At 32.7% G+C, this 24685-nt stretch overlaps 1 long non-coding RNA gene across 1 annotated transcript in view; it reads right to left on the bottom strand.

Moving 5' to 3' along the window:
* Window positions 1-24685, bottom strand: part of LOC146995341 (uncharacterized) — a 470439-nt gene that overhangs the window by 409996 nt on the left and 35758 nt on the right. The window lies entirely within an intron of this gene.

Genomic DNA, 24685 nt, shown 5'->3' with positions numbered 1-24685 from the left:
TATGTATATTTTAAATTTTAGGACATCTGCTACATTGAAAAGTCAGAGAACGGGCCTTTCGTAACATTTCTGTGCACACCTCCGATTTTGTTAGTTGGGTCTTGATGGGGTAAATAGATATAAGTTATTAAAATAAAATTAAACTTAAAATTAAACCGAATTATGGTGCTGATCCCGAATTCAATTGGTACCAATGACTTGACGGATGACAGCTAATGTTTTGCAACAGTCCAATTGTCAAGGTCTTTGAAAAATAAATGCTTGTTTGTGTGACATAGTGTAATGGTATTAATTTTGTAACATTCCAAAAATTTTGTAATGTTTCCTTTAAAACCGTCTTTAAAATTAATTTAAAACCAATAAAATTTAACCTCAAATAAATTTTCCTACAAATACTACTCTTAGCAGATTAGCAGAAAAATTGAAAAGGCTAATTTAGGTTAAAGATATAAAATTTAATCAAAGTACTGATTGAACTTTGCTATGAATAACAGAGACTAGAGATTAGAATTTAATCTAGTATCTTATGCTATAACTGTCTCGTTGAGGCCATCATTATAATGATGATATATTACTGAACCCTAGAAAAGCATTACTCTGAATTCGAACTTCATTATGCAATAGACAAATATTTTTAAAAGGAGTTTGGAAAGGTTGAAATGTAAAAGTTAACTTTACGTAACAGTCAAGGAATGCATTTAAGCTGCGTTCCAGGTATATTTAAGATATTTTACTTATCGTAAACTATGAATCTTCTGATTCAAATGCAGAAGCCGTTTGCACATTTTTAGACGAGTTTGCTTTGCTATAAAAAATCACCAGCTTGGAATTTTTTAATTTAACTGCAACTATATTTTTACACATATGTAAGTGTAAATTATCGTCTGCTATTTGACAATTTTACTTTCATGCAAAATGGCGTTTTTAGAGAAGCAATGTATGTAAATGTACAGTGTCTCACAAAAGTGATGGGACACTTGTGCTTTACAAAAGGAAACCGTAATAAAATAAATTAAAAAAAACATGTAAAAATTTTTGTGGGTGTGTTTCATACTTAAATTTAGTAACAATTATTACATAACATACATTTTCTCAAAATATTAAAATAGTAATTTAATAAAAATACAATTGTTTAGAACGGAGCAAAAAATGGCTCACATAAGTGATGGGACACCATTAGATACTACTACGTTCTACAATAAAAATATTTTTTGGATTTTTATTTTTACTCAAAAGCAATTGGCAATAATTTATAAAATCGTCTGCAGTCTTTCTCTCCAGTTTGTTTTAGAATTTTTGTGTTTTTTAGCTCTGTGCAGCCATGAATGCTAAACGAAAAGAAACTTTGCCTGAAATTCGCAAATTAGTTATTAATTTGCATATTAAACGTGAAAATTTATTAGAGAAACTGCTGAAACAGTTAACATGATTCTTTCAACAGTTTTCAATATCATTAAACGATATAAAAAGAATCATATGATTCAGGATAAAAGAAGACCTGGCCGACCATCAAAGCTATCCAATGGAATAAAGCGAATTATTGTTTAAAATATTAAAAAAATCCAAGAATGAGTGCTCCTAAAGTTGCTGCTGATTTACAAGCATTATATGGAGTAATTGTTAATCCTGAGACTATTAGAAGAGTAATTAGATCTGCTGGATATCACGGTAGAGCAGCCAGGAAAAAATTCTTCACAAGTGAAAAGAATAGAAAATTCAGACTGGCTTTCGCAAAATCCAACATAAATAAGAACTCTGATTACTGGAATGAAGTTATATTTGCTGATGAGAGTAAATTTAATATATTTGGTTCTGACGGTGGAATCTTGGTGTAGAGAAAACCCAGGAAAGAATCTCGCAAACAGAACTTTGTGCCAACAGTAAAACATGGTGGAGGAGGAGTTTGGTATGGGGGTGTATGTCGTTCGCTGGACTTGGTAATCTTGTTTTTATTGGCAGTATAATGGATCAGTACAAGTATATTGACATTTTAAATCAAAATTTGAAATCTTCAGCACGAAAATTGACCCTTCATAACGATTTTAAATTCTACCAGGACAATGACCCCAGAACTTTGTGCCAACAGTAAAACATGGTGGAGGAGGAGTTATGGTATGGGGTGTATGTCGTCCGCTGGACTTGGTAATCTTGTTTTTATTAACAGTATAATGGATCAGTACAAGTATATTGACATTTTAAATCAAAATTTGAAATCTTCAGCACGAAAATTGACCCTTCATAACGATTTTAAATTCTACCAGGACAATGACCCCAAGCACACTGCTTTGAACGTTAGACTCTGGCTGCTGTATAACTGACCTGAAATAATACAGACACCACCACAATCTCCATACTTAAATCCCATAGAGAATATTTGGCAAGAATTGGAATCAAGAATTCGCAAACACACCATTTCTTCAAAACAACAATTAAAATCATTGCTTCAAGAAGAATGGGGTAAAATCACTACAGAAATCCAAACAAAAATTAGTCGAATCCATCCCAAGATGATTAAATCACGTTTTAAAAGTAAAAGAAAATCCAACAAAATATTAAAACATTTTAAGAAGTAAAATTTTTGGATAAATATTTCATGGAAAAGTAAGTGTCCCATCACTTATGTGAGCCATTTTTTGCTCCGTTCTAAACAATTGTATTTTTATTAAATTACTATTTTAATATTTTGAGAAAATGTATGTTATGTAATAATTGTTACTAAATGTAAGTATTTAACACACCACAAAAATTTTTTACATGTTTTTTAAATTTATTTTACTACAGTTTCCTTTCGTAAAGCACAAGTGTCCCATCACTTTTGTGAGACACTGTATGTTTACGCTCTTTCTAAAAAACGTTATTCGTATTTAGTTATAAAAAGTGCTGTGAAAGCCATGATATTTCGGTATCTACAACAACGATAGCTAATATTGTCACTAAGAAAGGAAAAAAGACGTCAATGTTTGGCTCCAAGGAGAAACATTTTCAAAATACATAACCAAGCTAAAAGTGGATTGCTTCGAATCTTGAAAAGGTAAAAACTTTAATGCTAAAAGAAAATTTTCGAAGTCTGGAATTTTGCGCTTTCGGACCTTAAAAAGCGAATTGTCCAGACGTTGGCCTAAAGCTCTCCTTAGACATTAGAAAGCTGTTCAAGAATAATGGGATAAAATACCTCTAAAAAAGGTTTTATTGTCTTGGAAATTACAATGTAAAAGATAGTGAAGAGTACGGGTTATCAAATAAACACTTAAAACACAAAAATTACAGTAAAAATATTTCTGTAAATACAATGAAAATTGTGAAACAAATGTGAGAACAAGTCTTAGTACATGAAAGTTTTGTCGCATACACTATGTGCTATTTTGAATCACAAAGAAACACAAAAATATTTAAAGAAAAAAAGATTCTTAACGCACACAAAATAAACAAATAAGGCTCTAAAAATATTATTTAATTTTAAATAAAGGTGATGAACTCTTCAAAATTCTATCCGAGGTCCACACGAAAATTTCTTCTATTAACAATAAAACAGTGCTGTCTTCTTTAGGCCTCCTTTATTATCATGTCAACTTTAGGACATCTGCAATCAAAATATCTAATTTTTATTCTACATCTCAAAATGAAATTATTAATTTTTAAGAAGGAATGAGAATTATTGAAACATTGATTGGCATGGCGATGTATATACTTTAATTCTGTGCATCATTGATTTTTCCTCCAAGGAGAAGTTCATTGAAATAGCCAGTCTAATATATGAATCTTTATTTGTTTCACTAACGGCTGTGATAAAAGTAGGATGAAAACTTATCAAAAAAGGAAATATTGCAGATTGAAAATCAATAGTTTGCTATTTTGGGTCAAAGCTGACGAATGCTTGTTTATAATAATGTTTCCTTGGAAATTGGAAGATCTTAACATACGAACCAACTGAATGCAGTTTTGTAAACTCTATATATTCTTTTGGGTAGAAGTTCCAAATCACATTTGTATAAATGACTTTAAAGTTTTATGTTAATTAAACAGTTGTTTTGTTAATTTGGGTTCTACTTTCGTCAACTTTCAACTGAATACAAATAAAATATAAGTAAGCTTCTAGTTTCAAAATTTATCAGAGAACGATTGATAGCTAAGGTAACCGTTACTCTACTCTAGTTTTTTGTTGTTTCAATTTAGCTTGCCGAGAGAGGTTTTTGTTTGCCGTGGTATCTTCGTAAGGGCTTAGTGAAGAGAGTCCATATTTATGCTAGGCTTTACTAATTTTGTGTCCTATGTGAGATTTAAGTTAAACTTGTGTTAAAAGATGTTTGTCTCTTTGCACATTAACAGAATTCTGTTCCTGCTAATTCAGTTTATGTAGCCATAGATTTGACGGTTACATAAACTGTCAACTCGACGGTAATACGTTTATTTAAATTTGAACTTTGCTTTGTGCTACTTCTAATTAGAAATCAAACTGCACGAAAAGTTGTGACAGACTTATACAGTTACTAAGTCGTAAACTGGTGGTTTAAAGTTTATAGTATAGTAGTCTAACCTTAAAGTATAGTGTGAATAATTGTATCATAAGCGAAAGATTTATACTGTTTTTGATGTTTAGACATGTTTATGACTTTAAGATCTAATATTAGTTTTAATACTGTAAAAAAAGCCGCCCAGGTGGTACAGTGGTTAGGCGAACCGACTGCGATACCGAAGGGCACGGGTTCGAATCCCGGAGAAGGCCATGGATATCAATTTTCTGTTCGTTCATAGGATGTAACGGTAGCCGCTATTAGGTGCCATCGTAATAAAATGACCACCACTTCTGGCCTTTGTAGTGGCGAAAGCCTAAATTTAGCTAGTGTCCGCCATAAAAATAATGTTATAATAGACAGATATATGTATTGCGATAAGTATGAGGATTATTCTCTTAAATAAGATCTGTTTTGCAATGAAAAAACACAAATAAAAGTGTCAAAAACATTTCTTTTCTGAATTTATAAGAAAAGTGCATCGGAAAAATGTGTACACACTTTAAAGAAAGAATATTCATTATTGTATGTTAATACTAAATTATAGGTTAATAAAATCCTTCATATTGCGGTGGACCACATAAGATAAAAAATTGGCATGTGTGGTCCCCTAACATGTCGCAGTTTTCGAGCTGTTAGGGGTGTCAGACGACATGTTTTGGCATTGCAGGAGCAATAACGTATTCATTAATGCTACCACGGGACATTACAGGAGTTATAATTTTACGGTCAGTGTCGGAGGATTTTAGCGAACTGTAGTTTATCTGTCATCAATGCCTCTCAAAGTTAGGGGGTCGAGGAACTAGTGACCTTTTAGCTCCTGTGGTATCGCCTTCAACGATACTGAATCAGTGGACATAAAATATAACCGAAAAAGGAAAAGATCAGTCTGAAAGCTGTTTCAGGCAGTGCAGGTTCAGAGAACACTCTAACATTGTCAACTGGGAAAGACTAGGACTCTAAGTCTCTCAACTAGGAGGTTCTTGCCGCTAGTAAGATCCTCGCATATTGAGGACAATACTTATCTTACATATAGTTTGCTTCTGCATTCAATCTAAATTGTCAATTGCAGTTATTATATTGTTAACAGATCTTCTCGTAGATATATAATAGTTCTGTATGTAGTAAGTGATACGCAACTAACACTAGTTACCACATGGAGTCGCCCAATAACGCACCCTCCATCAAACCAGTAACATATATTAGGCTAGATTTAATTCAGTCTTCCTTCAGTTACCAGTGCAGTTACTTAGAATGCTCAAATTGTTTCAGAAGTGGCCATTAACGGCCAGACGCATAGTACAACAGCAAGTAGTTGCTTGAACACTTGAACATCGTTGTTCAGTGTGTTATAGGGGATTGCGGCATGTGGGACTGTAATTTCCTGATGAAGAACCTCCAGCACAGCTAGTCTGCTACGCTACATGACATCTTTCAAAATCCCGAAAAGTCCATTTGATTCGTGATCATGCTTCATACGTTACATATTACAGTGATTGAGGGTACCAGATGTGTTAAGCAAACACCATACTATACGTTGTAAAGCTAATTAAGCTTTAAATCAGTATGTAGGTACCAACTGTTTAAATGAGCATACATTTTTCTGATGGACATGGTATAATTTTCTTATCTTTCCAATATAATATCCTCGTCGGTTTAAACATTTATCAATAATGAACGACGAGTTTGGGGATGTCTGTGATGATAGACATTAGTGTCATCTATTCACGACCATTTTCGCTTCTCCATGAGCGTTCCGTTCTTCCTTGAACGAGCTCACTCATTTTCGCACTTTACTGTCGGTCATTGTATTGTCGCTAGCATTTCACAAATCTGGAAATGAATATTTGCAGTGTTAGTAAGAACCGGAAGAATGACCGAATTGCCCAGTGGGTGGTCTTTTGATATTCTTGAACATTTTAATCGCGCACTTACGAAGCGTATAGATTCAAGTGGTGAATGCAAGGGGCATTGGATTCTTCTCAAAAGAAGCCGGCGGCTTGTGTGAGTACTCATTTTCACGAAATTTCAAATGGACAGTATGGTCAAAAAGTCACAAATGGATCTTACTTAAAAAATAATCCACATATGTATAATATTATAAAGTTGCGTTAATATTTCCGTATGTATCCCTCTGCTTGTTTATACAAGAGTTCACTGTGTTTCTTTGTAAAACATTTTATCTGTAACTTTTGCCATTTGTTAACGGTACAGATAGAATAGCTAACAAATTAGGAAATTTGATAGGCTCGGCAACAGGTTGAAGATATTTTGTATAACAAAGCCAAAACTGGCGCTTTATAAAGCTAATTCAGTCTTTGACATGTAGCAGCAGAGATAAGGACATTTCTGTATACCTCAGTCAGAGCCAATCCTAGCGAAGGGGGGGGGACAAGATGGTACACAGCGTGTGGACTGCAAATTTAAAGGGGTAGCGAATTGATTATCAAACCTTTCTGTAAAAGAGGGAGGCCAGTCTTAATTTGAAACTGGGCAGATGACGATCTAGGATCGGTACTGACCTCAGTGTAATTATTCGATATAAAGTTAAAAGTGTCTAGTGTTACAAAGAAAGGTCTTTCTTTAATCATTTTATCTCCTAGATGTCCATGATCTCTTATTTATTTCCATGTCATTCTCTCTGAATAAAAGGGATACCTAAAAAATTATGTATCTAAAACAGTAACTTTGTATTTAGCATTTAGCTTAATAATTTGTATTTAATTTCTGGTTCATCTAATAGAATATCCTTTGAAGTTTATGTATTTTTGTTGTTATTGTTTGTTTTGGTTATTTAAAAAAATCCACCTAGTGTTACCCAACCCGCCCCCACATGAATGGAACTAATGGAATTTTTACTACTGAGATAAGCGAAGCTATGTTTTATGGGATCGGCATGTTTGTGTAGTAAAAATATCAAGAAACAGAAACAAACCCTGAATAATATCTCTACGAATAATAACTAAATCGATATTGAAATCGATTTTAAGTATGCAGTAAAATACATTACGATAGCATTTAAACGGAAATTTAAATCTTCGAGCCACATTAGCAGCTCTTGAAATTCGTTTTGATAAATGATGATTACCAAACACGTGCTAAACTTGTATTTTTTTTAAAGCTTACAATACTCATAAGTAAGAAGACAAGAAAAAAAGGAAAAGTGTGTGATCATAGATTCTCACTTTGATACCATGCACAGACTGGCGACATTATACTGTAATAAAAAGGAAGAACCATAATGCGTCTTGACAGATTAATACTGTTATAGACTTTTTATAAAAAAATTTCGGTCATTTAGATTAAAAAAAAATCAGTATTTGATATCATTCCTTTAACAGACTTCTTCAGATCTTGCAAACTAAGCAGAGTTTTGATGCATTTCCAAAGCATGCTACAATAATTTATAAGAAAACAATTAAAAAAATAACAAAAATTTCAAAGCTTTCAGATTTTATATTACGCCCGAAGGGGCGCTTATTTTAACGTTTTGTGTTTTACCTTTATTCATTAAATATCATGTTCTTCGCATTTAAAACACATTGTAAGGTTATACTTTATTCTAAGGAGTTATTTTTATTTTGACTTTTCTGTTTCTCCTGATTTCACTTTCCTGCTGGAATGTAAATTTTGTTTGATGTAGATGTAAATTTTAAACGTGTTTCAGAAGCAGTATAAGCTGCGTTTCAAGAGTTCAAAAGAGTTAGTAGCGGACTTATCCGATGTAGCGACTTATTCGGTGTTTGACACCTTTTAGTTTATACTGATATTTCTCAGCTCGGCTTTGCTGTGTGCAGTTGATTTAGCTTTAGTTAAGCTAAGGAGCCAGTCATTAGATTATCTTAATTTACTATTGAATTTTTACATTCTTATTTTCTGTTACGTATTCTTATTTTCTGTTACAACTGGTGTTGTGGTGTTGTGCTCGCATTTGTTTTAATTTAGATTTAAATAAAAAGGTTATTTAAAGCTTACATCTACATCTGCAGTGTTTATTTTTAAAGGACATAGCGAGTTTTCGCTACTTAATCTTCATAGCGTTATGCTCCCAACGAATACACGAAGACTCTGTAATATAAAATACAATTCAACAGCAATATCGCAAAATAATTTTAAAATGAGCATATCTTTAGAATTTATAATACACAGTCACGCCCACTGGAGATAAAAATGTTTTTTTTTTTCGTACAGTGTTGCCATTCCTCGCTTTGAAATCATTGAGTTTGTTCATCAAAAATTCACTAAAGCGTTACAAAATATGAAATCGATAATAAAACAAATTCCAAATTCCAAATTAGGGCTTCCAGATGCCCACATTCGGTGGAGGATTACGTTATTCAAAATTTGATGGTTCTAGGTACCTAATATAGAGCGATAAGATTTGGTGGCAACAATTTGAAAAGTGAAACGGACATTTTAAAGTTTTCGATGCAAAATGTCAAAACGAAATTAATAGCTCTTCTGGCTATTTATCCAGACAGAAACCCAGGAGCAACTGCGTTCCTGAAAAGTCGAGTATGGACACCAAGATCCTTTTTTTTATACCTTATAGCAGTCAGGAAGCCTTTGTCAAGCACATGCAGGGGGGGGGCGAGACCGTCGAACATAATGCCTGCCCAAACCATTACACCTCCACCACTGTAATGATTCCTTTCCCTGATGAGGGAGGGATAGTATCATGTTTCCAGGCTCTCTCCTGATACTGGAACGCTAAGAAATCAGTGTCCAGGCTGAATCTTGACTCATCGGTAAAAACGTACGGTGCTCCATTGGAATCTGGTCCAAGGCGCATGTTACGTGTCCCACGCTGTTATGTGCTGCATAGAGCGGGCCGCGGATAGCTGGTCTTCTGGCATACAATCCTATCTCACAAAATATTTGAGCAACTGTAAACCGTGAAATTCGGGTTCCTGTGCCAGAATACAGACCACGTGAGAGCTGTGAAGTAGTAGCAGTCCTGTGTCGCCACGCCGAAAGTGCAAAATAACGATCCTCATTCGTGGTTGTGGACTTTGCTGACCTTGTCTAGGTCTTCTCGATATGGGTCCAGTGTCCCTGAAACTATTTCCACTAATTGCAGACGACAGTGAGAGTGCTCTGTATCCACCTGAAACTTACGACTATCCTGCCTCCAATATAGCGACAGTTCTATGTCTTATCCTGTCAGCCGAGCGTTCGTGGCTACTCGTTTTAACTGAGACCTACTCTTAACAGAATTTATCCTACCTCTTAAGAGGACACGGTGAATGTCATGAAGGATTACGAGCTCACAATCGCCGAAAGCTTCCTTCTGCGTCTATATTCCCTTCACAATTACATCTCCGCAGATATGCATTTGCGCGCTTATGTATTCGTCTTTGAATATTTGTATAATTCTTCGACGGCATAATTAGTACCTTTAGTTTCATACTTTTCCTTAAAATAGGCATAATTTACAACTCTTAATATTGCACACAAGTGTATATTCATCTTGTAAAATGTTTCCTTATTTCATCTCTGTTGTTTTTGAATTTTTGGAGGTACTTGAGAGAGTGATACGCATAGTATAAGACGTGGTTCCCTACCAAAGGAGTACATTTGCTGTAAATTGAAAACATAATATTAAATGAATGAATGAATTTCCTTGAGTTTAACAAAATAGATGAACATATCATGTCAGTCCTATGACACATCAGTAAAACCATGATAAATAATTGATGAATGTACTTGACTGGTACAACGTGAGTTGAATCTACTTGAGAGCTCATTTATTTAAGCAGGTACTTGTAAGTGTAGTAAGTTATCCAGGATACTGTGCTAGATTTCTGTTACAATCTGATCTTCCATAACTATATTTCACTACAGGTTTTCATGCCTTGAAATCGTCACACCACGCTGGAATGATTCAAGGCTGTTAGCCACGCCGATAAGGGACACCTGGAGGACACACAGTCTTCACCACAACTAGGAGACCACAGAGTCAGAGCTTAAATTGCGCCGGAGCCCTGCTCCGGTACTTCTCAGTTTTAGGAATAAATCCTAATTCTAGCCGGAGGGCACTGGAGCCCTAAATCAGAAGGCTCCGGCGCTTCTTTTTTTGTGACTGAACAACAATATCAGTAGAAATTTGATCTCGAAAAATTTTATTTTCTGCAACAAAGTTATATTACAAATCGCTTATTAAATTTTAATTTATCTCTACGTTTTATTTAATTTTTAATTTAATTATTTAATTACGTTGACCTTTAATTATTGAAGTATTTTAATAATAATAATAATAAATACATTTTATTTAATTAAATAATTAATTGACAAATACTAATTATTAAAATTTATTAAATAATAATTACTTTCGTAATAATTAACTATTTAATTTTTTAAATAATTAATAATTTTAATAGTCATTTTATTTATTTATTTATTTTTTGTTCCTCTTTGCTGACGATCTTCCATAGGGCTCCGGCACTTCTAATTTTAGAAATTAAGTCCTGCACGTAGTCTTTATCAGAAGGTTTTTACTGAGGGATTATATACTTTACCTTCTTCTGAGCGCAGGCGTTAGGGAGAAAATATAAATTTCCAACAAACTCTACTTTCTCTGTTAATATTCTTTAGTAATAAACCATGCTAAACGTTTTTGGGCGACCGTTAAAATCTGACTTATTTGTTAAAGTGCGTCCACCCAGAAGGGCTATTAATTTCGTTTTGGCATTTTACTTTGAAAAACTTTAAATGTCGGTTCACTTTTCAAATTGTTGCCACCAAATATTCAAATATATATTATAAAATATTATATTCAAAAGAAATGAAATAAAGAAGAATCTATATAAATGTATGTACGTTTCTCGCTTTGTGATAAAAACAACGGTACCTAGAACCATCCAATTTTGAATAACGTAATCCTCCTGCGAATATGGGCATCTGGAAGCCTAGATTTGAAATTTGGTATTTGTTTTTATTATCGATTTCATATTTTGTAAAACTTTAATGAATTTTTCATTAACAAACTCAAGGATTTCAAAGCGAGAAATGGCAGTGTTATATAGAAAAGACATTTTTATCTCCAGCGCGTGAGATTGTGTATCGGAAATTCCCAAAGATATGCTCAATTTAAAACTATTTTGCGATATTGATGTTGAATTGAATTTTATGGTTTAAATGTGAAGAACATGATAGTAAATAAATAAAGGTAACATACAAAATGTTAAAAAAAAATCGCCCCCAATGAAAGTAATTTAAAATCTAAAACTTTTCACATTAAACAAAAAAAAAATTTTTTTGTTGTTTTCTTTTAAGCATATGAAACGTGTTTCTTATGGGTGGAATCTACGAGTTGAAACAAATGATGATATCTGTTTCGTTTTGAACTAAAAAATGATTTCAAATTTAATACATGTACATTATCGCTTGTTTCGCGATCAGCTTTGATTTTGAATTTTTGTCAAGATTATTCTGAATGGTAGAAAATCTGCCCTTGTGACAGCGGAAAATTTACATTCCTTTTTCAGCTCGAATTAACTTCTGGCAGAAAATCAAAGTCGATGGTCTTCAGATTAGGACCATCGAAATTTAAATATAACAATTAATGAAGGCATTTTGAAAACAAATGAAAGCAATAATGAAAAGGAACAAAATGAAGGCAATAAATTCCCGCATTTCATATCCATTCGGCATTTATTAAGCTATGAAGTTATAATTTATTGCGCATAAAAAATCTAATTAATGTTGAATATATTAAACAGAGAATTTTCATTACCTTCATCTAGTTAAATTTCATTTATATTATAAAAACAAAACTTTCCATTGGAGTTATGCAATTTTGTAAGTGACGTTTAAAGTCACACGAGATGAAAATTTAATTCGGAAGCTCTAACCTAAGGCATTCATTTCTAGACTTGCCTTTCACGTGGGTTCAATCCGATTCTCGACGGACCGTGATTGCTTACATACATTGACAGCTATTCCTTACTCCGGCAAAATCTTTGCTCATGTCAAGAGTTTGATATGTGGTTTCCCTCGTCCGGTAATTACGTCGCACATTTCCTCGTCCGCACATTTCTCGTTGATCCTGTATTTCAAGACTAAATAGAGTTCAGTTCATTCACAATCACAATCAATCGATCAGAATTTTGATTAGTTCCTCAGCCAGTTTCGTAAATTCTTTCTTATTTACGATAGCTAACAAACACTATATGTAATTATATCTACCGCCTTCTGTCGCATTTATTTGCTCTTAGTAACCTAAATGTTTATTCAAACTATTTTATTTCTCATTTTAGTACATTTATTTTTAGTTTCTTTACCTATTCTTTATTAAAGAACAGAAATTAATATCTTATTTACATTTGCATGCAAATGTAGTTAAAGTTAGGCTTAATTACTTAACTTTTCAACATGTTAAGTCATTATCTTTAGGACTTTATAAAATATGGGATGTGGACACTACACGACTTCCTTGTGGGACTTGTTAAATTATATGCATTTTTTTGCTGCATTTCATCTAAACTTATTTCCTTAAATTTCGTTAGAGATATATTTCTCTTTCAAACAATTTAGCTCTCCCTTCGTTAGCTCTCTGCAAAAACGTAATCTTGAAAAAACTCGAAACGATTACCCGAAAAAGGTAGGTTACTTTTTCTAATGTTTACTATAGTTAAATCTTTGGTAACAAGTGAAAATCCGCCAAAGCAGAAATTAATTGCAATGTCCTTTAAATACATCTGTAGCAATAATAAATAAAATAACAAACCAGGATCTACAATTTAAGTTAAAAATATTTAATATTCCTCAGCTTTTGCTGAGGCATGTGGCTCAACCGAGAACAATTTGTAGAAGCCTGTATGAAAAACTATTTAGCATTAAATACATCGAAATACGATATGTCCTCTTGAGGAAGGATGGACTTACCTAAATGACAGCAACTAAATAAGATGTTTTTATTATCGAAAATGAAAAAGTGTACCAAACTGATTTCGCCAATTCAAAGAAAGGGGATTAAAGGGACTATGACTGTCGCTGGATTCTGTTACAGTGGGAAATCAAAAAATAAGAATGGAAAAAACAACGTTAAAATCAACTCACGTACTATCAACAGAAACGTTTTTACAGATATTTACAGAAGAAATTCTATTTCTTTAACGCAATGACTTTCAAAAATAGAATTTTCGTCAAGACGTCCATATTTCGAAAAGTACCACTGAATTCCTTGAAAAAGTAAAGACTCATACAAGTATTGCATATATACCTTTTCAAACATTCTTGCAGAATCTTCATACCTTTCACATATAAGCTATAGCTCTTTCTAAGCGCAAACAAACCACGATTGTCTGGAAAGCCAATGGAAGAAGAATGGAATCAATACCCTTGGAAATTTTTACGAAAATGCTTTGTATAATGGCTAAACCAGGAAAAAAAAATTCAGGTCGGGGAATTTCAAAAAACCACAGTTTTCGACTTTAAACTTTAATTAAAAGGTCTGGAAATAGTTCAAAAAATGTATAAAACACCCTCTCTACTTACTTAAAGACAGCTCTAATGTCACGTGTTACATACCCACGTACGAAATCATTGCTTGTGTTGACTCTATTAGTAGAGGAAGGAAGACAGAAACTCTATATTTCGAGTAATAACAATTAGCTAAACTTAATGATGACTATGGTCTATGTATAAATATCTGCAGGAGTCAATATAAGCTGTTACATTATGTAAAGACCTTGTTTTTGATTGGGGTTTGAACACCGATATTAATACAAGCAGCCAATTATATTAGACAGAATTAATAATACCATTTTCATATCAGCCTTATTAAGTAGTTTCAGACCTTACGGATTTGAAAATTCTACCATTTGCTGTCATTCATTTTCACCATCTAAGTATGACTGACGGAGGCACTTACTCTACACAACAAAACAGACGCTGGTATCCGTTGCGAAATAAAGAATTAAGCTAGAAACAAGAAATATTAAGAATGTTTTTTATGAAATTTATCTGCTCGAAAAATAGGAGAATTCTTTTGAAAGAATCTGACCTTGAAGCATTCTTTTTTTGAATAAATAAATATACGAGAAAGAGATTAATGATTTTTTGTATATGTAACATCAAGGTTGAAAGGTAGTCAACAACCTCCAGTGTTTTTTAAAGAGCGGAGAAAGATTAGACAGCTTTTTCTTTTTAGAAGCAATGGGGTTTGGAGTTGAGACACATCGCATACGCTAACCGATCTTTGTAGACAACTGAAACAATAACTAAAAGAAACCAAACGATTCTGCGTTGAATGCAACATACGGAGTTAAAAAACATCAGTATATGGTGTTCGAATTATGCTGCATATATTCTTAATTATCAAATTACATATATCGTAAATAAAATATATTTTGCATTAAAATCAATTAGGGATGTTGTTAAAGTTAAAAGAAAGATTTAAATTATTAAAACTCAAGTTTATAGCTCAGCCAAGCAGTTGTAATTTGAAAGATAAATTAAAGATCTTTTTATCATGCTGAACGGGAACACTCTAGAAAAAAGGATTATTCGCTAAGCGGACATGGAAAGATATAGTTTTTTTATCTCGTCAGATGGAACCACTTGTTAGGCTGAGTTGATGATAGAGGGCATGATAGGGTACCATGTAGGAAAAGATAAAATTATTTGAAAATAGTCTGCTAAAGCATTCCTAACATCAGAATGAAGAGTTAAAGGACGCACAATCATTGTTTTTAAATCGCTCCTTTTGTAAAGCAATGTAATTAAAATTTGAAAGATTAATTGTAAATGTTATGTCACGTCCAACGGCAACATTCCGTAAACTCGTTCTTTCCCAGTTATTTATTACATAGACGATAAATTTAAAATCTTAACTTTTTGCGCAGTGGCAATAGATGCCAAGTTGCGTGACTGAGGTGATAAATGAAGTGCTGTGACGTAACGTAACACAAAATCAAAGTGCAAAACTTTGGGAAAGGTAACGCTAAAGACGTTTTTCTACGTCAAAAGAACTAAATATATTTCAAACCTACCATAGTTATAACTGAGTACGTCTACGAACGTAAACGTTATCTGCAAAGCGATTTTATTTTGAGTTAATCTTTTTTCTAGCTGTTCTTTAGTCACTTAGAAACGGTAACTAATTGGAAATATATTTTAATTTTGAGTATATTTCATTCTTCTTAAAGTTCTTTTCCAAGATCAAATTATCCAAGTATCTTTTGCTTTTCTCAATATAAGCTTTTAAAGAGGTGAGAGCAATTTGACTTATTTTCAAATGAAACTCTTAAGTAAGTGGCTTTTAAAGAACTGTAAATAATTTATTATTGAAGTAAGTATTTTGAGCTTAAATTTTATTAAGGTGCTATATAATCCATATAATTCCTATACAGTATAAATGATTAAGATAATTCGCAATTTAAGGGTATTATGCGTAGAATATAGGATCCTCGAGATTTATCTCATGTACTTTCATTCGATAAATTGCTGGTAAAAATGGAGTTAACTTGGGCCTTTTTTAAGCTATAACTGATTGTATTGTATCTAAGAAAAATAATGAGATGAATGTTAAAGATGAATTGTTCATTTTTCTAAGAACTCTGTATCCATGTATTAAAATTTTATTGTTATGAGTCCTCAAATTAAAAAAATATACAAAGTGAAAGTTATCTATTTTCAAATTAGGATAACAAATTTATTGTACACAGCAACGAATACAGTTCAATGCAGTCAGTGTCTTGAATTCACAAAACTTTACTTCAAAGTAACTTTTTGGAGATGTTTTCCGACTATTAAGACTTTACTGCCATTACCAGTGTAAGGCCTTGATTGCTGGAATATGTCTTGATCTGCCATTTGTCATAACAGCATAGAATGTCCTGCTAAGATTCGAAATCGCCTGTCGAACTGTATTTTAAGACTGTAATATAAGTTAACTCCATAAACGTTTCCGATGACTTCCCAGCAAGACTTCTGTCTGGGTTTTGATTCATTCAGTGGCTTCTCACTTAATTTTCTCGGACCTTACTACGAACCTTTCTTTACGGGGGTATTTAAAGCCTGAAGTTCTCACTCGATCCGCTTGCACAGACAATTCGTAAAGAGATTACGAAGACTTGCCGATAGAAGGTATAGTGATTAGAGAAGCCTACTGCGTTATAGAAGTGCCTGGGTTCGAATCCCGGAGAAGGCATGGATGTTTGTAAATGCATAGTGTCTTTACGACATGGAGGCACTCTAAATATATTTTTTTTCCAATGGCAGATTGTGAACAATTGCAAATGTAACCCAGTCCATTAATCTATACAAGGCCGGATGGGGTGGTCTCTTTATTATGGAGTCACCTAATAGGGGGGTCACCATCGCCTTTCCTATGAAGAGACGAACAGTTACAACCATGCCTTCTCCGGGATTTGAACCCAGGCCCTTCGGCATCGCAGTCAGCTTCCCTGAGCACTATACCGACTGGGCGACGGCACTCTAAATATATAGCAAGCCAAAAGTACTCTCTTGTGGATTGGCGGTAGGGGAGAAGAGTGGGAAACCTTCGGACCACATCAGAGGTGCTCTTCCTCAGAACTGGATTAGGCGTGAGTCCAACTTCCTTGAGACTCTAACAACCATTCTTCCATGAAGTACATGGACAAGACAACAACATCAACATTATGAAACTTACTTCGCGCATTAGCAAGTATACCTGTGAGAAGATAGTAATGTCTTGATTGTCATGGAGGATATTTCGAAGATATTGAATTGAAATAAAACGTTTTTTTAACCCCAAACACTGATTGTTGCACCCAAACATGTACAGATGAATTTATGGCTATGTGTTGTGCAATAGATGCGATATACTAGTCGGAATATGGGTTAAGTTAAATGCTGCACCCTGCATTGATTTAATCAAACTTGAAAGTTATAAATGATTAATGTTAGACTGAAAGACATGCCACATGTCGAAAAGGCCCAAAATTAAGCTTTTTATACGAAAAAATCAGCGTAATTGCAAACCCGAAGTTTACAAATAATCGAGAGCAAGTTCTAGAGCATTTAGGCTAACGTCCCTTTTGGTTAAAAGTATTTAAAAACAGTATACCTTTAGAATTCCCATAGACACTCTCTTGCGCTGGAGATAAAAATGTTTTATTCCTTACAGTGTTATCATTGCTTACTTTGAAATTGTTGAGATTTTTTTAATCAAAATTTCATTAATGTTTTACAAAATATGAAATAGACAATAACACAAAAATCCAAATTCGGTATTCGAAGTGCCCATATTCGAATAGAGGACTCTGTTATTCGAAATTTGATGACTGTAGGTACCGTTGTTTTTCACAGTGCGAGAAACATACATTCATTCATGCAGATTCTTCATTATTAATTTAAGTAAGGGCGATAACATTTGGTGGCAACAGTTTAAAAAGGATACATTGCATCGAAGTAATTCGATGCAAAATGGCCGTTTCAAGACTAATATAACCCTTCTGCGCTAAGGTCCTTTGGGCTATAACAGAAGTATTGCCACTCGGGAAAAAGAAATATATTTATTTCTGTTTAGAATTTCATAAACAAACTCAGGGATTTTAGAGAAATGTGTTGCCCAAATAAAAATATTTTTAAGTGGGTTATCGTTTAGCAAAGATTTTTAATTTCTCCAAATTTATTCTATTATTAATTAATAAGCTAAGCTATATTATAGCAATAATTACAAATTAATTTCAGATATTATTAATTACAAGATGGGTTCATTAAAATGATCTATATATTTACATTTCTTAGTGATTTTTATTTATTAAAAGCATTTTAAGTATTATTATTAAAATTTTAATATAGTTTATAATACTTTTTCAGTGTTTTACGTTTTAGTATTAAATTGACATATTTAAGGATTATTTAGCATTTCGTAATTCATTACTCTTCGTATTTAATATTTTTAGAACAGCTATATTATTTCATTTTTGCCATGATTTAAATTAAAATCTTGAGAATTTGCCATTTTCAAAATTACAATAGGAGTTTCTGCAAACATATCATTTGCACTAGCTTTTGCACATATCATTTGCACTAGCTTGCAATATGTTACATTTACTTGTACATTAAATCTTATAGATATGATTTTAAATAGACTTTGGCATTATCTTAATTCAGTCTGATGGGAAATAAAACCATATTATTTTAAATTATAAATCATAAAAAAGCAATACTGTCATATTATTCGTATTTATTTTTCTCTTGATTATTTATTATCTCAGTACAATCTGCAATATGTACCATATAAATTTGCTATATATGTGTGCGTGTATGAATGTATTTATTTTAAGTTTTTCCATAGCCCCACATCTCTGATCAGAGGTTTTTCAACTTGGTTTTCCCTTCTGAAAAGTAATAAATGTTCAGGAGCGCTCAGACTTTTCAAATGAAGCATAGCAAGCAGAATCTTCTTAAATTATTCTTCATATTAAGTTAGTATCTTCAACATACCATTTAACAATAAAACACTTCAGAGGCACTCTTAGGAGACCTAATATATTATGAGGACAAGTAAAGTTCAGACTGCTCATTGTATACATGGAAGCATTTACTGACAAATGACTGCCCCCATTTGTCTTCCTCTCCCCATCTAAACTTAAGTCCTATTTATTTATTTTTTTAGATATACGTTTAACATAGGCATTTTATATATTTATTTTTTATCTGGTCTTTCAAATTCGTATGAAAATTTTTTAAATGTTTTAAAGTAATTAAAAGTTTTATTTCCTTCCTCTGAAATACGAAATAGCTCTCTGTCTGTTCACTTTTTCTTCGTCCCTAACCTTGATTTTCGCGGTACGGCGAGAAAGACTTAGCGGTTGAAAACGAGATAGCTGCCTGTTTTGCTTGTTTGTCATCTATATCAATATATAATGAAGAGTGCCCTTTTGTTTATGTGTCAATCATTCATACAAATCTACACTTTTGCTGCGATCTTATGAAATTTTGAGCATTTGAAATCCAAAACAAGAGGAAAGTCACAGTCTACATAAAATTTCGAAAAATTAACCATGGGGGTCCATACTCAAGGTGTTTTTATTAGAATGGTGCGCTCACGGTTCGAGTCGGCGTTGTTGCTTTCCCGCTATCAGTGAAAGTCTTGTATGCTTAGCAAGGAATTCATAATTGCCTTATAATAATATTTTTACACATTTTCAATTTTGAAATAACATCATCCATTATAGATTCACGTCACCATTCTTGCGTTTTCGCTTTCAGTTCTTACTAAAATCGTTAGTTGACGCCCTATTCGTTTTAATATTTGCCTTTAAAGCAGAATTTAAATAAGTACTATATCAGTTTCCGCGACTATTTCGAAAAACCGTGAAGAAATTGTTCAAAGTAGATGATTATTTTCCTAAAGCTCATTTCCGAAGAAAAGACATAAAGGATAAGAAAGCAAGATTTAACTCTTCAAGTAATCGATCGGCGAATAGGTATAAATAAATAATTTCAAATTCTTAGCCAGGAAATGGTTCCTTGCCATCTTCCCGGTTTGCCAGCTTTTCGTCCATTGCTTCAGTAATAGATACATAGCGCACTGCGCATATCCAACAGAGTTTTTAAGTATTCAAGTGACCCTGGTAATACCACCACGAAAGCTCACTTTAAATAAATGATCCCCTATCAATAATACTACGTAGCATCGACGACTCACTAAAAATGAAGAAGGCTCACTGAGAAGAATTATACAGGTCGTTATCAATACGGGGGATGCCGGCAGGTGAAGGCGTATTCATTCCTCGCATTCCGTTGCTACCCACAAATGTGCCCTTTGATTTCAAGCGATTGCAATTTTCCATCCGGCTTGCATTTGATATGGACATCAATAAGGAATAGGGGCATTCACTTTTTGTGGCAGAAAGAACTATCACCTGACAAATGGAATAGTCCACAAGATGTTGCAAACTCTGGTGTTAGTTTTGTTGGTGCAGATGGCGATGTCGTGTTGTGTTCTCCAAGGGAATCTAGTATACAAGTAGTTGTGTACGAGGTGGAAAAAATGTCATCACAAAATAGTGAGTAGACAATATTCTACCCACCCCATCAGGAAATGTTACATTCATTGGACACCACAGAACCTTTTAAGCAACATCCGATGTAGCTTAGAAACGCCATATTTTTCACATGGCCAGTTATATGTATATGTGGATACCTCAAAGATTCGGTACACCAGGTAATTTTTTTTTTTGTTTACGCTGCGGTCGGAACAAACGGAAAAAAAGTATACCTTCAAGCTTTGAGATAAAAGGTGCAGGAAAATAATGTTTGTTTTCTATCTGTATAAAATCTAAAGTTTTATTCGAACTTTGTAAAATTTTGCCCACTATCACCTTGAACCAAAATAAAAAGCAAATCATTGTCAACCTGAGATTTCGAAATAACTACCCCCTCCCCCATTCTCCTAACTGAATCGTCTTGACTCTGCGTAAAGCCCGAGCAACGTTGGTATAATATAAATCGTTGGCATAATATAACGTTGGCCTTTAGCTACTGCATAAGCATACTATAAATCATATTTGTGGGAAATATCCCGAGTTTCAGCATTGTTTTATCAACTTATGGTACCTTTTATTCACAATATATTACTGTACTGAAGAACCGCAGATTTAACAGTAAATTTTTCATACCTTCTCAGATAGATTTAGAAGCCTCTGTTATATGTGTTTTCAGAATATGCAAGTAAAAGAATTATTTCAGGTAACACTGCTGTTTAATTTAAGTTAGGAAACGAAAAATTTTGGAGTGCTGTTCTTTCACATAACTTGTGATAATTCCTTTCAAAAACGGAAAACTGAATATGTAATTTCTATATTAAAGCCAGTCTTTCCTTTTGTGTAGCCTGATAAAATGTGGTACCTCTAGAAAGACATTTTTAAAAGGTTTTCTTTCATTTGATTTTTCTGTTTGTTTGGGCCAAATCTCGAAATAAATGTTAACGTCCTTCTACCGAACGGAATCTCTTGGAAATTTTCACGGATACATATCTACGATGACAGTGCTATTTTTGAAAAATTTGAAAATTTATTTATTTATTTCGATTTGACTAGTTCTCGCATACCATTATTTAATGGTCTAAATAATCAGCATAGACTTTCGGTATTTACTCTGTAGGTAGATCAAAAAGTAATTTTCAAATGAAAAATCTTCGAAAAAAGGATTTAATTTTAGCAACCTCACAAATTCGAATGATAATGAGATCAAACGGAAGTTCTGAATGTAAGTATATGCTATGGGCTGGGCAGGCAGATCTTGGGGAAGGGGGTTGCTTAAGAACAAAAAATTTCGTCTGCTATGCTTATTAAAACAAAATTTCTGTATTCAAATTCGCTAATATTCTTTTCTTACTATTTTCTTTATTCTATAAACTAAAGTGAATAATATATATATAAAAAAACTTTTTGTTTTAGATAAATAGACTAAGGAGTGAAGAATAATTTTAAAATGTGATATTGTTCATATATATCAACACATTTATTTTTATAATTTTAAGCTTTTTCATATATTTTATTATTGGTTACAGAGGAATAATAATGCATTAAAACATGTTAATAATTAAAGTTTGAAAAATAAATATATGGAAATAAGTAGGAAATAATATCAACGTTCATGGCTGCAAAATTCACAGATTTCTTTACAATTTCATTATTCCATAAACCAGAACGATTATCTACTAAAAGGTGCATGCAAATTCTTTTGTCTGGCATTATTACTCAACAAAAACAAACTAAACGAAAATACCGCGCGCGGATGTCACTGGTGATATTCCAGCGTTCAAACGTCATTTGCATTGTGGTTAGTCAAAAAGACGGATTTCTTTCTATGTTCGCAACACGTCATGGTTTGCTCGAATGTTGACGAGTAACTCATTTGGTCGTAGCAAACTGTAGTATAATTTTATAATATTCTGATATATATTTCATTTTATCTTCAAAATCCAAATCCAGATACAAATGCAGGATTTTCTAAAACTATAATTCTAATTTAGCTTGAATTTAGTTTTAGTCAAAAATAATGATTTAATTTGCTCAATTTGCTACATTATATATAATTTTTATTCAGAAAAGAGGAATGAAACACTTGAGTGATTTTAAAGTTTTCTTAACCTTTTAAATTTAAAAAAATTTCTTGTGTGAAATGTTAGATTTCAGTTTAAAAATAAGTTAAATGTTTTATTACTCTTTTAAAATAGATAAGAGTTTACTGTTAAATCGAAATGCCTTAAATATATCTCAAGGAGGATGAAAGGCAAATGCCCTTGAAATGATAAGATTAAATGGGAATTGTAATTCCAATTGTTGCAGTTCCTTTTTACTTGAGTACTACGCAATGTTGGCAAACTGCGTAGTACATAGAAAGAAAACAATCTATCAGTGATTTCGTTGCGTTGCACGCACGCATAGTAAAAGTATGAAAATACATGAGATATTTCATCAATTGATTCTGAAGACTATGCAATCGAGAAAACTAAGAAGCTCATAAAGTTAAAAATTAAAAGTTAAAAAAATGAACTTGTAATCTGAAAACTTTACATTACGATCTATTAGCTTAAAAAATAGTTTGAACTTAATTTTTTTTTTATTAAAGTAACGGGGTAGGAGGACTTTGAGATTAAAAAATGTTAAAAAAATTAGACAAATATTTCGCTTTCATTCTTAAGTAGAAATTATATTTATTATTGTTTAACATTTTAGATGTAGTGCAAGATTATTAAATTTTTATCGACTGTTGACTGTCTAAGATTTAGTTTTATGAAGAACTGTCAACTCATAAAATTAGATCTTCCGTATCCACTATTACTGCTTTTAACCTTGAAAAATTAAAACAAAACAAAAGAAGTAAAGGTTAAAAATAGCATAATAATTAAGATTGCTTTAAACGCGCTCTTCTTCAGGCGAAAAGACGTGTTTCAGATAAAACTAATCCAAAAGCTCTACTTATGATATTTCGCTAAAATTTTGCACAAAAGGTAAAAACAAAGTAATTTGAAATGAAAAATGTTTTTGTCCTATGCAAATCTAACCTCCCCCCCCCAATATAACTTTATGCTGAAAAATCGCAGAACGGTCATAAGCCGAATTGAAAGTGCAAAAAACATAAATTTAACCCTAAATGTAATTATAAATTAAAAAAGTAAATAAAATTAGCCAAGGCTTGAGTTTCGTTTAATATAAATGCTGGGAATCCAATACGACTGCAAAGCCATTTTTTTTTTCTTTTAAATTGCCATGAAGAAAGTATAATAAATAAAATTTAGTTAAAATATTCATATGTGGTTATACCAACAATTAAAACAAATAATAATACCAAGATAGTTTTAATCAAAGAGCATGGTTATTTGTTTTAATAAAAGGAACAAAAATATGAAAATCGTTATATGCTGGTAAAACGAAGAAAACAACAATCGTATTTCCCACGTGCAATGGATTTCGTGGTACGTGGGAACTGTAATTTTTGCCCTTCTTTCTTTTCTAATGTCTTTTTACCACTGATGTTTAATTAATTTTACCAAAATTAGGTTTCGCCTGTTTATTTTTCATTTGGCTAAGTTGTTTATATTTTCACACATTAAAATTTTGCCAGGAAACTGAAAAACATTCGCAATGCCCTAGCCAGAATTCAAACTCTGGACCTTTTGAACACGCGTCGAATGTGCTTTCGGTTACACCACGAAAGTATGCGGAAAGGAGAGCGAAAATAAATTGCATACCTTTGAAATGGCAGCATTTAATTGGACTTCAGAAATGTAAAATGTGTATTAAAAATAATAGAAATCATTCTCAATGTCATCTTTCGCCACTCCAGATGCCACAATACATAGCGTCAAGGATAAAGAATCTCCTATCGAGAGGAAAAAGTTAAAGGTTTGCCATTAGGTGGCGCGCAAATGATTATTCTTACAGAGATACGTAATATATGGTGTCAAAAAATATATATTGTTGCGTGCGTACGGGTTCGTTATGAAATGAATGCACAAGTCCGATGAAAAATGAACAAAACTTTATTATTATCACAACAGAAATGCTTAAATATTCTCAAATTATCATGCAGTATCACAATATCTCACAGTAGTTATCTTTTAACTACTTAAATGTACAATAGAACGTAATTCAAAACAGCTAAAGAACGCTAATCCGCGAATTCGCTGTAATCAACAACGGCAGTTTTCTAAACAACAACAAACT

The sequence above is a fragment of the Stegodyphus dumicola genome, chromosome 9 (genome assembly GCF_044657685.1).
Source record: "Stegodyphus dumicola isolate Sdum_Otavi_A_Nest chromosome 9, ASM4465768v1".
Lineage (NCBI taxonomy): Eukaryota > Metazoa > Arthropoda > Arachnida > Araneae > Eresidae > Stegodyphus > Stegodyphus dumicola.
The sequence above is the reverse complement of the archived record's forward strand: the minus strand, read 5'-3'. Positions and strand labels throughout refer to the sequence as shown.